The sequence below is a fragment of the Clupea harengus genome, chromosome 9, assembly GCF_900700415.2.
Source record: "Clupea harengus chromosome 9, Ch_v2.0.2, whole genome shotgun sequence".
NCBI classification, from domain to species: domain Eukaryota; kingdom Metazoa; phylum Chordata; class Actinopteri; order Clupeiformes; family Clupeidae; genus Clupea; species Clupea harengus.
Genome location: NC_045160.1, coordinates 20800378 through 20814480, shown reverse-complemented (window position 1 = coordinate 20814480; position 14103 = coordinate 20800378).

Here is a 14103-nt window from a genome sequence, read left to right as displayed (position 1 = left end):
CCCTCTCTCTTTCTCACAGACACACACACACACACACACAGCTATAGAAAGTTCATTGTTTTCAAAGGCAGAGCATGCACTTGGGAGCTGCCTGCAGAGTGTGTGTAACAGGATCCTGGATGGAGAGGAACTAATGTGCCATAGCCCAACAGTGCTGCAGACACCGAAATGTCAGGTCTTTGTGATATAAGCCAGGTGTTTGACCTGCATCACAATCTGTGTTTTGCATCATAACCTATCCAGCAAACGAGAGGTTTAACATCTACAGACTAAAATAAATAGATATTCATCGAAATGGCAAACGTGACCCCTGTTCTGTTGAAAACAGAAATGTATCAGAGCTTTCAGACACGTGCACAGTTCAATCGGATAGTAATGCTGATCATAACGGGATGACGAGGAACGTTCTATTTAAACGATATAAAAACAAGCCAGCAAACATTAACTTGATTAAATAATCGTATTTGAATACGTCTTACTTTATCGTTGACAGATCCCGGATTATTAAGTATCTTTTCACTCAACAGCTAAAACGACTTAAAAAGAAAGAAGAAAGACACAGAAGGAAAACACGAGTGGAAAGCGGAGATTTACGTTTGGGTGCATGTTTGCTGTCGTGGGAACAGCCAGTGACGGGCCTTCGTCTCCCTTTCTTCTGGTGCCAACAAATAGCTTTTATATTACATGACGATAGTTCGACTTCTCTCCACGTCTTGCAACAGGGCATAGACTGCTAGTACACTAGGCTTCAGCAAATGAGTCGATAGGCAAAAGTTAGATATTTTGTAATATATGAAAAGGTATTCATTTGTTGATAGTGCAACAGCACAATTTAGTCTAATTTACTTAGGATATAAAAAGCGATAAAATGGATAAACGGGGGCGTAACTCAAAATGCCTTCAGTATTAAAATATAAATAGTTTTTTTGAGGCATCGAAGTTTGTGTAACTGGATATAGATCAAATATGTTGCAACCTTGAGTAGCCTACAGCCTAGGTGAGAGAATACTGGGCGTGACGGGTGACTCACCTGCGGAACACGTAGATCACTGGCCGCGGGCTATGGTTAACTATTCTCTCAGATGAATTTGAACACAGTTAGTTGCAGCATGTCTCCACAAAGGCAGAACAATAATTTTATCTGATGCCATGCGTCAAACTAAAATCACTGGTTTGATGAAACCCGTCATTTATTCAATTATTTTTAGTTTTAAAATAACAAAACTGCGTCCGATTCGCCTGCGACATATTGTTTGGATCTATTGGTACTATAACAGGCATACTATTCTGAAGGCATGACTTAATGCTTCGCTTGGACCTGTTTCGCTGCATTTTGAGCTATATCCGGCCATTCATTGCTTCTTTAAAACGCCTTGTAGCCTACCTGAACTCTTCCATTCATGGCTTCTTTAAAACGCCTTATAGCCTACTGACTCAGAATCCGAACATCTCATGGTTAGTCAGGGACAACGTGACAAAACGATAACATTACAATTTTTCAACTTTTTAATTGTATCAATTTGTCGCATCTGGGGTTTGACTGTAATACTGGACAAATGAATTCCACGTGAGTGCTAAAAATGATTGACCGTTTCTGGACTTCTACAGGCCCGTTCAAGCCTTAGTTTATAGTGTTTCCAATCCTGCTTGCGCAGAGAACACAGCTCTTCAGTGTAAACTCTTTACAACCTAGACAAGCAAAACACACACACCACACACACACACACAAACAAAAACAAGAAACACAGAGTAAAACTTTATCATAACCACACGTATACAAATTCTCATTGATGCCAAATATTGAAAGTTTGCCTTATATTCACACAGAAGCCTTTAGTGTGTGTGTGTGTGGGGGGGGGGGGGGGGGGGGCTGTGAGTCAGACATCATTTTCTCCGCACATAAAGGTTAAAGGCTAAAAGGAATCTCCACAGACACAGACTCAATAATCCTTCGGAGCTGAACGCTGCCCTCTGCATTCCTCTGGGAAAGGCACCACGGAACTGAACGCTGCCCCTCTGCATTCTGGGAAAGGCATCACGGAGCTGAACGCTGCCCCTCTGCATTCTGGGAAAGGCACCAGGGCGCTGAACGCTGCCCTCCTCTGCATTCTGGGAAAGGCACCACGGAGCTGAACGCTGCCCCTCTGCATTCTGGGAAAGGCACCACGGCACTTTGAACCGGAGACAGAAGTCCAACATTTCAGCTGAACTGAACTCAGATGTGGAGATAACAGGTTTTCGCCTGGAATAAATCAGAACACACACACACACACACACACGTCTGGATGCTACAGAGAATTCCTCTCTTGTTCATTCCAATGCCTGCTGGCAGTTGAACTAAAGCTTTTTCACGCTGATATCCAGAGGACACATGAGCACACTCAAACCCACACAGGCCTGCCCATATCCAACACAGCAGTCAGCTCTGGAAGAGCTCCGGCCCGGGACTGGCACCGATCTGTTCCAGAGTCGCAGATAGCACATCTGGTTACACACCAATCACGTTCATCGACTGGACAGGGTGGGTGTGCAGTTGTTTAAACCACATTGGAGAAACATCAAACACCATCATTCCAGAAGTCCTCCTCACCAAACTCACCCAGCTCACTGTGCCTGCCTCCACCTGTCAGTGGATCACAAACTTCCTGATAGACAGGAAGCAGCAGGTGAGGCTGGGTGAAACAACATCCAGCACCCGGTCAGTCAGCACTGGTGCACCTCAGGGATGCGTGCTCTCCCCACTGCTCTTCTCCCTCTACACAAACAACTGCACCTCAGGAGACCCATCTGTTAAACTCCTAAAATTTGCAGACGACACATCAGTCATCGGCCTCATCCGTGATGATGATGAGTCTGCATATAGGCGGGAAGTTGAACAGCTGGTCCTGTGGTGCGGTCGCAACAACCTAGAGCTGAACACGCTTACAACCGTGGAGATGACAGTGGACTTCAGGAGGAGCCCCCCAGCACTGCCCCCCCTCATCATACACAACAGTACTGTGTTGGCTGTGGAATCCTTCAGGTTTCTGGGATCCACAATCTCCCGGAATCTGAAGTGGGAACCCAACATCAACACCATCATCAAGAAGGCCCAGCAGAGGATGTACTTCCTGCGCCAGCTTAGGAAGTACAACCTGCCTCAGGATCTGCTGATCATGTTCTACACCGCAGTCATAGAGTCTGTTCTGTGCACTTCAATCACTGTCTGGTTTGGATCGGCCACCAAACTGGACAAGAACAGACTCCAACGGTCAGTCAGGTCTGCAGAAAAGATCATTGGTGCCAACCTGCCCACCATCCAAGACCTGTACACCTCCAGAGTCAGGAAACGGGCAGGAAAAATCACTGCAGACCCCTCACACCCCGGACACAAATTATTCAAACTCCTCCCCTCTGGTAGACGCTACAGATCACTGTTCGCCAAAACCTCCAGACACAAAAACTGTTTCTTCCCCCTCGCCGTCTCACCACTGAACAACTAACCCACTGTAGCATATATATTTATATTTATATATTTATCCCTGCACTTCTCGCACTCTCCACTTCTTCTTTGCACTACTGTTGTGCAACATTTCACAGCTACTGTATATAGCCATTCCGCCTTGTACATACTTTTTTAAACTCCTTAGTCCATTGCACTGTTGCACTGTTTGTTTGTATTGTATTGTATTGTGTTGTATATTTTGTGCAAGCACGCTGAGAGTCACTTTACCAAGTCAAATTCCTTGTTTGTGCAAACTTACTTGGCCAATAAAACCTGATTCTGATTCTGATTCAATGATGGTTTTACTCTGCCACCTGCATTTTGCTCAAAATAAAAAGTCAATAACATATTTCAGTGTGCGGTGGTTAGTATGTTCAAATGATACAGCAACGTTGTGCAATCTTTTTCTGACTCAGCTGCCTACATATGTTTTGACAGCTCTTAAAGGCACAATGAGGGTCAGACACCCCTCAGATTTAGGACTCTTTTTTTTAGCCAAACATCGTTTTTGGCGCCCCCCTTTGTGTGGCGCCCCTATGTACTGCATGTATTGCGTATGCCACCCTGTTTTTGCGCATCCGTGTGAAGAACCTGAGGATGATGCTTTGTTTTTGCAGGATAGATAACGAAGTTGGCCAAGGCATGAGAACATAGAATGCTAAGAGCTGTATTAGTATACGGATCAGAAGAGTCTAACTTTTATCATTTATTCATCTAACCGGCAACTTTATAAAAAAGCCACTTGCAAGCGACGCATTTCACAGGATACCGCAGTGTGGAGATAGACATTGAAAGTAAAGTGATGAAAATATATGCCTCACTTTCACTAGACTGGAGTGCCTCAACTGTCTCATATGTGTGAAAGAGCGTGTTATTAAACTGACTTTTATTGACCAAATAATAATGTCACTGAATGTACACTGCGATAGAAGTGACTGTAGCAAATAGAAAGCTGTGTTCGTGCACGGCGGATTCTTAGAGGGCATTATTTAAGTAAGGAGGCATTGTCACCACCTGGTGGTGATTGCTTAGAATGGTAAATTAAAAATACTCGAAATGCATTTTCCCAATGTGGAGCCCCTAAAGTCACAAAAGGTGATTTTTTTATTGTTTTATCTTGTGCGCACAAGTTAATTATCTCAAGGGAAGAAGTTAAAATCTTGTAACAAGATGAATCAGTTAAAATCTTGTATCAAGATGAATCAGTTAAAATCTTGTATCAAGATGAATCAGTTATCTATCAAGATATTATTGTTTGCTCTCAATATACTTACTTGTTCCCAGAAGTTCATACCTTGTGAGCACAAGATACAAAAATATTACCTTCCAGTAGGCTACTTTAGGGGCTCTGTACCCCACATATATACAGTACTGGAAGGCAGTTCTAATGTATTATTTACAATATACCTAAAAGTAAACCTATTTAATGTATCCAGGTTTACTAATGCTCTCTTGTTTCATTTCCAGATGATTTAATAAAGGAAATCAAGAAAAAACACTGTAAGTCTGTCTTTGAGAGAGATAAAAAAAAAACAGTTATCTATAATTTTATTGGCAATTATGTTACACTTGTTCAGTTTAATTTTTTTTGCTTATTTACTTATTTGGAAAAGAATCACTGTCTTTCCTCACCCTGGAGCCCTCTTGTCCTGCATGTCCTTTGTCTGTCCTGCTTCAAGCCCATCTGAGCTGATCAAGAGCGCTACTGGCCAGTTCAGTCAGGTTTGCAGAGCAGGGAAAGATGAGGTCCCGAAACAGGTTTAAGAAGTACTGCAGTAGGGTATTGGCCTTTTGTTTAGAGCGAACAATGTGTGTGGTGGCAAAAACTCAGGTTTTTCCTTCAACCCTGTTCCTACTACCTATTGTATTTACCACCTGGAGAGTGTGGGTGCAGGTTTGTCTGGCTCGCAGCCATTTCCCAATATGAATCCAAAATCGCATTCTCGTTGTGTTTCTGAAACATTTATTGCAATGTAAATAAAAAAATGAAAAATAAATGTATAGATTCCAGCAGTGTTGTATAGTAACGAAGTAGAAATACTTCGTTACTGTACTTAAATCGTTTTTTTGGATATCTGTACTTTACTTTACTACTTATATTTCTGTTTACTTTTGCTTTTACTTCGCTACATTTTGCAAAGAAAACGGATACTTTTACTCCGATACATTTCCCCTGAAACCTTCGTTACTCGTTACAAAATCAAATCATCTTTAGAAAAAAAAAAATCATGAAAGTGACGAAACCAACGTCGGGGACTGTGGTAGAACTGCAAGCAGTTTTGGCGAATCAGTGGTCCTAGCGCACGTTAATGCGTTATTGACCGTTACCATGGAACCACCAATGAGCGTGAACCACACAGGCCAAAGTAAACATTGAGCGGTGGGGCACTTTCAGATGTGCCCCACAAAATCTGCCTGGCAACTAGACTGGAATAATAAGCGAAAACCGCGAGACCTGTACCCCGTGACTAAGAGAAAAAAAACATACAGGTTGTGTTCGGATTCTTAGATAGATGTCTAATCCTTGATCTCTTGTTGGACAGGTGTCTGACGAGAGAGGTCCTTTCGGGGGAAGGTATCTCAAAAACCGTTGATTTCGAACAGTCTATTAAGGATAGGATGTACGGCAACATGACGCTGTGTCATCATGCTGTGTGTGCTTATTTGCTAGCTAGCAGCTACTGTTAGCGACCTGGCTAACGGATACATCGCTAACGAAACAGACTATTTTTGTTAATCAATCATGACATAAGTACATAGTACACTGTTTATTTCTCGGTAACGTTTTTAAAAAAATTACCAAAAAAAGCAAAGAAACGTACATCGGTGAATACTTTTGTGGAACTTCGACGATTTCATCCGCCATCTTTTTTAAAATTTGTCTCCGGTTAGGGAATGGCGCAGAGAGTTATGGGTAATACCTGCCGCCATAAGAGAGCAAGGCAGCTCAGATGCTCTCTTGAAAAATGACCGTTATGTGACGTATTTCAAGGTATCTTACTAAAGCGGAAGAGAAGGTTTAAGACATTTCGAACAGTACTTGCTCTCTTACTAGGGAGGGAGGAAGGAAGGAAGGGAGCATTTTAAGCCTATTCGAACACACCCACAGTCAGATCAAAATCAGACAGATCAATGCCAGTAACGTTACTGCTAGTTAGCTATCGCTAGTTTTCGAGTATTTGGGAAGTGTTTTAATTCAGCCTATAATGTAGACTAGTTGTTGAGGGTGCAATTTAGTACATTGTCGTTGGAAGATAAATTAGAAATTAAACGTTTGGCGCCACACAAAAGTATTAAGACATTCACAAGAAACACGATGGGACAGCAGAGACTGAACGCACTCTCCATGCTTACCATTGAAAACCCATTTGTTCATGGACTGGTGGATTTTAACAGCAAAGTCATCGAGAGGTTTACTCAAGCAAAGAACCACCGCGCCAACTTCCTATTTAAGTGATCTGCATTGGTGAGTCAAACCTTTTTTTTTTGGAGCTGATGGATGTATCAATGCAATCTGCAAGGACATCGTCATCTTACAAAGTTTTGTTCATTTAGCAGCATGTTTTGTTGCTTTTATTTGTTTAAGTTGTGTCTTTCGCTTCATATTGTATGCCACACGTGTGCCACAAGCTTAATACATTTGTCAAGTTATTTGAGCTATGTGTCTGTCTAATATTTTTACTTTGTTGCAATCATTTTACTTTAATGCTGTATTATAGGCAACATGTGACATTTATTTGAAATAGGATTTCTGCTCCCTGCTGGCACTCAAAATGCAGCCCATAACATATCCTACTGGTCTACTGCTTATAATAATCAGCTACCTCTAGTTTTTTGACGGTGACATGAAGTCATACAAAATTGCCCCACCAGAAATTTCAGGCTAAAATCGCCACTGCTCCAGATCAAGGCAAAATGGACGGCAATATGCAGTGGAAGGATATATCCAAAACATTAAGATCAACAACGAAGGGGACACAACAATAATCGAAGCAAAAGCACACAGGTCTCAATCAAAAAATTAGAAACCCCACGACCTCTTCATTAAATGCCACCAGCACAACTTTGTAGACTAGTCATGTTCTTTCACCGCTGGGTAAGATCTGTATATAACATTTCAAGTTAGCTAATAACCTACAAAGATTATTTATTCTTATTCTTTATTCCATTCTGGCGAAGTATCTAGCTAGTTAGCTAGGATGGTGTCAATCTACACTACAGTAACGTAGCAGTGTGGAGCAAGATAGCTGCTAGTACATTATTGTTCAAGGGATGTGTGTGCATGTTGCTGAAAGTATTTCACAGTCACTGTACAGATAACTTGTTTGAAAAACTGATGATCCTGATGTAATGCTATGGCTTTGTATCAGATCGCCAGGTTATTGCTCTCAGGTTGTGCCTTATGCATACCTTGGGATACTCAGGAGCCCATTCACAAAATGTTACAAAGATTCAAATTTAAAAAATTCAGTTTTGTTTGAAGATGAACAAAACATTTTTCAGTTTCAAGTAATGACTGGGTTGTTACTTTCGGTGCTGCTTTAGTATTGCCTGTTGTGTTAAAATTGTGTTCAAATAAGGCCCAGTTTATAAGTATGCTCATTCTAGTCGGAATAAACTTCATAATTCTCAAAATTCTGACCCTTTGCTTTTTTATTAACAGCATTTACTTGTACTTTTACTTTCAATACTTAAGTACATTTAATATCAGAAAATTACTTTTGATACTTAAGTACAGTAAAGATCAGATACTTTAAGACTTTTACTCAAGTAGTATTCTAAAAGGTTACTTTTACTTTTACTTGAGTCATTTTCCAGGAAGGTATCTTTACTTTTACTCAAGTATGGCTTTTGGGTACTTTATACACCACTGGATTCCAGTGTGCTTTTTATCTTTAGGTTTGCGGATTCCATTCACAGTCAGCGCTAGGGTAAGGCCAAGGCTTCCAGTTTGAGTAGGCCATAGCCGTGCAGACCGTGGCTGAGCAGGCAGAGTTGACCGAGGTCAAAGACGGTATTACTCTGCCACCTCGATTTTGCTTGAAATAAAAAGTCAGTAAGATATTCCAGTGTGTGGTGGTTCATTTAGATTTTCACCTCATATGTTCCTGCAGCCAACCAGCACCTGGCCACCTGTATTAATTGCACACTGGGATCTCTGTTCACTGAACATTAAACAGGACCTTTTATGCCTTTATAGTTTTTCCCTTTCCTTTGGTGTGTTATATAACTATGTATGCACGTAAACGGTCTGCAAAGTTACAAAGCCTAACGCACACACCAGAAGGAGGACATCTCTCCCACAGAAACCACTTTTCTCAGCTGCCTGAAATGCCTTGTTGGAATGCCAGCCCTTTTCCTTTGTTACAAGATGAGGCAAGCTTGTAACACAATCCTTATTGGCCGCTGGGCTGATCAATCAGAGCACACTGGGCTCATTGGAGGGGCTAAAGACACAGGAGCTGCAACCGAGCGTTTCAGACAGAGGGTGAGAAGAGATGTACCGTATGTGAACAATAATGTGCTTTTGGGACATTGAAGCATGTAAATCCGGTCTAGTAGACCCCGGAAATGTTATTGAAAATGAGCATAATAGCTTTTCTTTAAATCTCGTGCCAGTTGGAATGAGAAATCAGACACTCATAGGCACTTACACCTGCGATACATACATTGCAATCAAGCTTCAGTCAGCATGTACTTACTGCACATAGATGGATTTATGGTCAAGCAAAACATATGCACACCAGTTATGGTCAGGCAGTGTAGCTTTAGGTTCAGATGATATGGGTGTATTTACCTAACCAAATCTATACATGACATGATCCAGTAGCCAGAGCTTAGTCACTAATGCAAGATTTAGGATTTAGGACATGTTAGAGCATAAAGATAAAATCTCGTTTGATATTTGTAACTGTGATTTCCTGTGTGCGCACAGGCATGTGCAATTGAAAGTTTGAGCGTGAGATAAACAGATAAGCAGATGACCTATTTAAGACAGGCGTTGACTAGGCAGCTTGATCTTGATAGACCATGTTCTCTACAGGTTTTGGTAGGAAAATATGTGAATGAAAAACTCAATAACCTGTGTGTGTATTATTGACCAGCAGTTCAATCACCAGTATGGGTAGAACATTAACATTGAGTATAATCACAGGGATATTCATGATAATAAGCTATCAAAACTACTGTACTAGTACAACATAAGTTACACTACCGATAGGACTGTGTGGACTCTCTATGTGCAGGCCTGTCAGCCTCAGAATGGTGACAGGAGGGCCTCATCAGATGTATATAAACAATGGTAAACCTCTGTGATATCAGTATAGTCTTGCGACTTGCTCAGGTTTATGCTGTTGGTATTGCACTGGCAAAATAAACCTTTTTTGCTCCACACTCCTGACGTCTGACTCCTGAAGTTTTTGAAGAACACAAGAACAAAGAGTTTAATTCAGATCAGAAAACGGAATATTTACCCTATCTCAAACCTACAAATCAGACACGACAAGGTCACTTCTTCCTGGTAAAAGCTGCCTGAGGTCTGCTATCAAGGAAATTAACTGTGAATTCTAGCAAATAAATTGTGAAATCTGCATAACCAAAAAATGTCAATGTAAACAGAAAAAACAAACTTAATTGAGTTTAATTATTAATTTACATTCATGTTATTAATCTAGAATAAAACTAATATATTAAACTTTCTTATAGTGATTCTTTGACACCAAATGCTTTAAGCCTCAAAAAGTCTAAATATGCTATTAAAGATAAAACTTTGTATGTATTTTCTTCATACTGATACAGGCCACATGAACTATTGTTGTAATAAATGTCTTAAAGTTAAAGAAAACATTTCAAATGGAGTGGTTAAGGTTAAGGTCAAGGTTGAACCTAAACTTCAGCTAAGCAGTATCAGTGTCTGTAGCAGATATTTGATAAAATTGTAAAATTACTATTTTGATGTGAGGGACTTGGAATCATGGGTCATTATGATGACCTCATTACTCTTCTCAGCTGGTGAAACCTGGCCAGCAGCAGCTCACGGAAACGCTCGGTCATCAGAAAGTAGAAGACAGGGTTAATGACACTGTGAAAGTGTGCCATTGGCCTTGTCACAATGTACACCGCTTCAATTTGGGCGAGGGCGCAGTCCGACAGTCCCCCCACTAGCTGTGATAGGATCCGCACGTTCCTCATGACGTGGTAGGGCAGGTAGAACAGCAGGAACATGTACGCCGCTATCTTCACGATCCGCAGGGGCTTCCTGAACGACGTCGCCCGTTGGTTAAACGCCTCCTCCTGCTTCTTCAGCATAGAGGCGATCTTGCGGGTCCACAGGAAGAGGGCCACCAGGGGCAGGATGTACCCCACGAGCGTCAGCCCCAGGCTGTAGACCAGGAGGCCCCAGGTCTGGGAAAGGCTGGCGAAGTCATGGCAAATGGTGCCATTGGTGCGGGCGTTGTCCTTGAGGGCGTAGTAGATCAGCGGGGTCATCTCGATGTTGACAAAGACCCAGGTGAGGACGGAGGCGAGGACAGCCCCCCGCGGAGTCAGGAAGACGTGGTTGCGGGACGGTCGGCAGAGCAGCAGGTAACGGTCCAGGCTGACCAGCACCATGAAGAGGACGCTGGAGTACATGTTGACGAAGAGGATGTAGCGGTTGAGCACAGAGAACACGCTGGAGGTCTCTCTCATGTGGTTGCCGTACAGGTAGGAGAGGCGGGGGAGTGCGCACACGCAGATGATGTCAGACATAGCCAGGTTGTACAGGTAGACATTTGTGCTTCGCCATTCCTTCAAGCACAGCGGGTAACCCAGGACGACCACCATGTTGCCCAGGAAACCCAGGGTGAACTCCAGGGCGTAGGCTGGGCAGAGGTAGTACTCCTTGAGGATGACCAGCAGTTCTGTGCAGCTGGCCTAGAGGGCAAAAAGCAAGCGTCAAGTTTTGGACAGCAACAGCAAACAACCGGAATTGTCTTTCAGGTTTGGTGAATTCAGCCATTTTAATTCAGACCTTACCAGAGTACATTTCGAATTTAGACACCTTGCGTTAGTATGTTTTCTTACTAGACACATTCACAATGTTTACGCTTACTATTTAGTACTTCTGTTGAAGATGAACATAAAATCCAGCTTTTCATCAAATAATGAGATGCCTACTGCTAAGATAAGGTCTACAAAAAACACTAAGATTGACCTCCATTTCTATGTGAATTTTAACAACAATAAAGCAAAAAGGTCAGAATTAGGATACTATAGAGAGAGAGAGAGAGAGATAGAGAGAGAGAGAGAGAGAGAGAGAGATAGAGAGATAGAGATAGAGATAGAGATAGAGATAGAGATAGAGAGAGAGAGAGAGAGATAGAAATAGAGATAGAGAGAGATAGAGAAAAAGAAAGAGAACGAGATTTTTTCTTTTGTAAGTGTCATGTCTCTTAGCTACTATTGAGGTAAAAGGACACTCATGAGCCAAAAAAAAAACCTTCCACAGTGTACGTTCTTTCCCCAAAGCTTGTTTGTGTGTGATGCTGTGACATTATGTGGATTCCTATACATACATGCTTGCAGTCACACATTAGCAAGAGTAAAGCAATCAATGGGTTTTCACACTAGACATATCTCCCCAAAGCTGGTTTATGTGTGATACTGTGAGGTTTTGATCAGCCCATGATATCTATTTTTTATAAAAAATATGCATACACTTATTATGAAGCATTACGTTCATTCCTATACATACATGCTTGTAGTCATCTCACATTAGAAAGAGTAAAGCAATCAATGAGTTTTCTCACTAGACATATCTCTAAATAAATGATTTCTCACCATTGCACTCTGGATGTATGTTGTGAAGTTCTTTCGAAGACTGATGCTGGTAAAGTTCATATCTTGCTTTGTGGTACTTCCCAACATGAAGCAGTTGGTTTGCATTAAAACCAGGAAACACAATAAGGAAATGATTTCAACCCATAACTATAACCAAGACAAAGAAGTTAAGAAGTTAGTACTAAGTACTTCAGTACTCCAGTGACTACACACAAACACACAGTCAGTAATTCATGAATACATACTGTACGTAAATGAGATTTTAATATAATATATAGAGAAATTAAAGCACCATACTTTATTGTATTTTATTGTAGAATTGAAAAAAATTATAGTGTTATGGTGCTATGGTGTCATTCTGTATATCAACCTCACACGCTTCCTGGAGGTGTTGTAGCCAGAAAGGGGATGTGGTGAAGAGACCAAGTCATTTATAGATGTAAGTGCTATAAGCTAAAGGCTAAAAGCTAAAAGATCAAGCTTTTCATTTACGGGAGGTTTTCTCATTGGTTTATTTTATTATTTCAGTTCATATTATTATTTTTAAAAGGTGCATTGATTAGTATTTTACTATCTATGGATGCATTGATATATATATATATATATATATATATATATATTCTTTTTTTGCATCTGATGTACTTGCTATTGTTTATTCGTTAATCAATGGCTTTCTGATTGGCAACATAGCACGCCAAACCCCTTTTAAGTATGTATAAATGAAACAAATGACTTTACTACTTTCAAGCTCATCAATCAATCTTTCTTTAAAACAGGCCATCTCCAAAAGACAGCTCTCATGACACATGTGTTCAGAGCTCAGAGTTAAAATGTTGGCCTCTGAAATTTGAACAAAGAATATCGAGCACCTTTGGATATCTAGCTGAGATCTTAGCATCCGAGAAGTAAAGCCAAAGCCACACTTTGGTCACACAGACACCACATGACTTGACTGAAGGCCAAAAGCACGTTTGTATTTCACTCCTCTTCAGTGTACAACAACAACATGGTGCATGCTGGACATAATTAAAGGAACAGTGGACAGTGTTATTGACATCATTTGAAGATGTTGGTGCATGAGTTTGTGCCTCTATGTGGTTGTGTGTTGAACAATGGTTTATTGTGTTGTAGAAATAAAATGAGCACACACACAAGAGATAAACATGTAGATGAGGGGATGTTACAGTAATAAAAGCTGGATAACTGTGGCTCTCAGACAGGAACAGTCACGTTAGTCCTAAACTAAACAGCCTTAACCTTGGCATCCTTTAGTCTGGCTGATGATGACCACAGTACTACATTTCCTGACAAGAGAAGACTCTCAAGTCTAATCTCTAGAAGTCTATTTATGTGCTGATAACACCAGTTTCTGAGAAAAGAACTTTATTTGCAGATGTGTCAACAGTGATGCAGTGTTGTCTCGTGGGTGACATCTTGGGGGGATGTTCTATCTACAAACTTCCATTTCCGGAACACTCCACTGATAAGCTAGACAGCCAATGACAGTGTCACTAGATTCTTAATAAGTTATAAATACCATATTTATAGAAATCTGATGCACGACTGCAGTTCCCAGATAATAAACAGGATCACAAAAAAGAGCTCCATTTGACCCTATAGCACACCAAATCTGTACATAAGAACAAATGAGTTACAGTACTACAAGTGTCGTCTGGAACTGGCACTGGTTTATGGGGCAGCAAAGTATAACTGACCTTATTTTGTATACAGAACACATACTGTGCTGCCACACACACACACACACACACACACACACACACACACACACACACATACAC